Source organism: Sarcophilus harrisii, chromosome 6 (assembly GCF_902635505.1).
Source record: "Sarcophilus harrisii chromosome 6, mSarHar1.11, whole genome shotgun sequence".
Lineage (NCBI taxonomy): Eukaryota > Metazoa > Chordata > Mammalia > Dasyuromorphia > Dasyuridae > Sarcophilus > Sarcophilus harrisii.
Window position 1 is genome coordinate 145,367,303 of NC_045431.1, and position 4,228 is coordinate 145,371,530.

A 4,228-nucleotide genomic window follows, 5' to 3' on the forward strand; every position below is an offset into this window, starting at 1 on the left:
CCCACCTACTTAAAGTGATAATATTTTCTGATAACCTTAGAGAATTTTGAGACTAGTCATCAGGGTAGGGTTGGAATTGATCGTTCTGAGACTCATCTGTATAGAAATGATAATTGCACTTTCTATAAGTCCCTTATCCTGGAATTTCTTGTACTACATGATTTCCCTTGGTAGGACTCAATTTCTTCTCTACACAGATTATTCTTTGAATTATTTATCCAATCCATACTTCTCTTCTCATATCACATCTCCAGCTGCCTCTTGGAAAATTCAAACTGGAAGCTCCTTAGGCATCACAAATTCATCATGTCCAAAACTGAACTCATATTTCTCTTCAAACCCACTCCTTTCCCTAATTTTCCCATTACTATCACTGGTACTAACCACTTCATATTACTTAAGCTTACAACTAAAGTATCTCCTTTGCTCCCAATTGTCTTTCAACATCTCTCCCATATCCAGTGTTGGTGACTTAAGTAGGTATGACCTGAATAAAAATACAGTAAAAGAGGCTTGAGAAGGAGCCATTCCACAGGTAAGATATGATATATGGTATAAGGTATATATATGTTATCTATAATTTATATTTAAATTAATTAATAAGATTAATTAGAATTAAAATCTCCATATGGAGATACACATATATTATACAATGAATAGGGAGAAAAAGGACAAAACTGGGAGTCAAGAAAAGTCTTTTGAAGGAATTGCCCCTTGAAATGAGGTTTGAAGGTGGGGGTGCAATTTCTAAGAGGTAGAGGTAATTAGGGGGAGAATTCTAGCCTTGAGGGCTATTCTTTTCAAAGGCCTGGAGATAGGACACACACACACAAAACATATCCCTATACATACATAGACATATACACACACATAGATATATGAAATGTAGATATATGGAGTGTCCTATAGAAGTAAAAGAAAAATCCTCTCTACTGGAGTATAAGGCTTAATAAGTGCTTGTTGATGAGAAATATCAACAAAAATAAATAAAAATAATAAACAATTATTGATAATGGGACAAATATATCTTTGGCTATTTCCCCCAGAGTTGAGAATTCTAAAACTTTATTTTTGTCCAGAGGTTTGAGATGTTCCTATATGCAAGACTAGAGTTTCTTTTTATTATTTTAGCCAAAATAATGCCTCCTTTCCCCTCTCTCCTGCCTTTTCAGGTTCTAGAATCTCGCTCAAAGTGAGGATTAAGTTGTTCAGAGGCACTGGCTACCTTCTTTGAAAAGAATTAATACCCTTTCGATTGGCCCTTTGTGCTAAGAAATTTCTTACTGTGCAGGGGAAAACTGCATACACTTTGCCTTTGGAGAAGGGTCTAGTAACACTCCTTGTAGGGGAGGAAAGGAAGGAATGATTAAGAAGCATGCTGCATGTATTTTTGTAATTAGGTTTGTAATTGCAGATCTAACTCATGTTTGTACATGGTGTTATTTTATACTTGAATGACAGTGTGTTGTTCACATATGATGCTGCCAACCCTTCATAAGTATAGATCATGGTTCTCAAACGTTTATTTTCAGTGTCTTTATACTATTAAAAATGATTAAGTATCTGTCCCAAGAGTTTTTGTTTACATGGATTATATTTATAGATATTTATCATACTAGAAATGAAAACTAATTTTGAATTTGTAGACCTTCAGAGAGGCTTTCAGAGATCCCTAAGCTACTCTGGATCACACTTTGAGAACCACTGATTGTAGATGGCACTACACTGAATTATTTTTAAGTTAGTGGGGTTGGTTGTAGTGATCCTTCCACACCTTCAGCTACGTAATGCAGATATAGAGCACTAGATCTAGAAGCAAGAAGACCTCAGTTCAAAACCAGTCTCAGATCCTTATTAGCTGTGTGATTTAGGATATCACTTAGTCTCTGCTTCAGTTTCCTCAAGTGTATAATGGGGATAATAATGGCACCTCCTTATCAAGGTTGTCGTAAGGATCAAATGGGATAATACTTGTAAATATGTTAGCATAGTACAGATCATAAAATAGGTACAACATAAATATATTATTATTATTATCATTTATTCACCTACATATTGCTTCTTTTGACCAAAGGATAGAGGGAATCATAACAGATAAGATGCACAAGTTCAATTACATGAAATTAAAAAGAAACCCCAAATCAATACAGAAAAAGAGAAACTGTCCAATGGAAAAAAAAAATTGCATTCTGTCACTGATGGAGTTTTCATGTTCAAGACTGACAAAATACATAGCCTTAGCAGTCCTTATTCCTCAACAGATAAATAGTCAAAAAAAAAATTCAAATGAAAATACTGCAAGACTTTAATAACTATTTGAAAATATGCTCCAGATCACAAATTATAAAACTAATGCATATTAAAACAATGCTGAACTTTACCATCTACAAACTGGCAAAAAAAGAAAAAAAATACAAACAGTCCATTACAGGGTCATAACTTTAAAGTCAGAGAAGACCTTGAGGAATATCTAGACCTTGAGGAATATCTAATCCAAACCTTTCATTTCACAGATGAAGAAACTGAGCCCTTTAAAGTTTTAGCAACTTGCTTTATAAAGATAATCTAAGTTTTAGTTAAGTAGCTGAACTGATGATATTCAATCTCATGTCCATTGGTTCCAGATCTAGCACTTTCTAGGGCTTCCTTCCTCTATGACATTTCATATATATATATTCCATTCTCTCCTACTCATATAATCAATCCTTAGTTTGTGTTATCATTACCTCTCACCCAGCCTACTGCAATACTTCTCCTCCTCTTCCCTGTCATCATCCTCCTCCTCCCTCTTTTCTCCTTCTTTCTCCTTTTTTGTCTTCCTTTTCTTTCTTCTTCCTCCTCTTCTTTTTTCCCTCTCTTGCCTCTAGAATCAGTGAAACAGTGCCTCTGTGTGACACTGAAAGTTCTTTATAAACTAACTTTTATCTTCCAATTATAAACTCTGATTCAGCTATCCCAGACTACCTTTTGTTTAACAAGACACTCCTTTACTCACTTTGTCCCTTTGCCCTGGCTGTCCCTTATGCCCAGAATTCTCTGTCTCCTTACCTCAGTATCAGTTTCCTTGGCTTCATTCAAGAGTCAAATCAAATGTTTCCTTCTTCATGAGGCCGTTCCTGGCCCCCCACTTGTAATGACTTTCTCTTTTGGATTATTTTTATAATTCTGTATATCTCCTGTGTGTGTGTGTGTGTGTGTGTGTGTATTTACATGTTGTTTCTCCCATTAGAATGTATGCTCCTTGAGGTGAGAGACTACTTTTTTGCTTTTCCTTGTATCCTCAGTATTTAGAAGAGTCCCTGGATCATAGGAAGAATTTAATAAATACTAAATACTTAATAAATACATCTTTGTGACTTTAAAGTTAAAAGCTTCTTGGGGCAGAGGATGGGATGGGGTAAACATAGGTCTGGAGGGGGCATGAAGATTGTGTCTTATCTATCTTGCATTCTTCACAATGCATGTATATATATATATATATATCATAAAACCTTATCCATAGTAACTGCTCATTTAATATTTAATGGACAGCATATTAAAATTCTACTTTTGGAATCTTCATATCCCATTTTTCTGTTCCCCTGAGGTTCATTTCTCTAACCTAACCTTTTCAATCCATTTTTTTTGGTCCACACACTCTCCCTATTTAGGAAAATGAAATTGTATATGTAGTTGCATATTAATGATCTAACTAGTTGCCAAGCATCTCAACATGAATAGGAACCAAGTATGGACTTTCACACATTTTTTAAACTTCAAATAGTTTGATTAAATGCTAAATAAATATCATACTTGGGTTTCTGAACAGAGGGAAGAGCTAAAGTAGCCTTGAGAATTGTTTAGGAAATTCAGCATCTTAAAGGTTGGTTGATGTCAAAGCTTTTTTGGGAAAAATATTATTTTTCCTCTGATTCTGCAGAGAAATGGGTATCAGGAAAAAGAAGGAGACTGATTGTCAAATACTTCATGCCAGGGTCTCTTATCTAAGGGAGCAGCTGGATAATCTGTCATAAATCAGAAGACAAAAACCTTGCCAAATGATGCTAATGGAAGGACATTTGAGGACTGAGTATTGGCTGAGGTTGGAAGGTAAAATGAGAATGGGTAGAAATGGAGGTGGGAGGGAGAAAGGAAGTAGACCGTCTTCATAAAAGACTAAGAAAAAGTCATTCAACGCTAGTATTTTAGCAAATAGGTAAAGAACTGAGGAGACTGGTAAGGGAGAAAT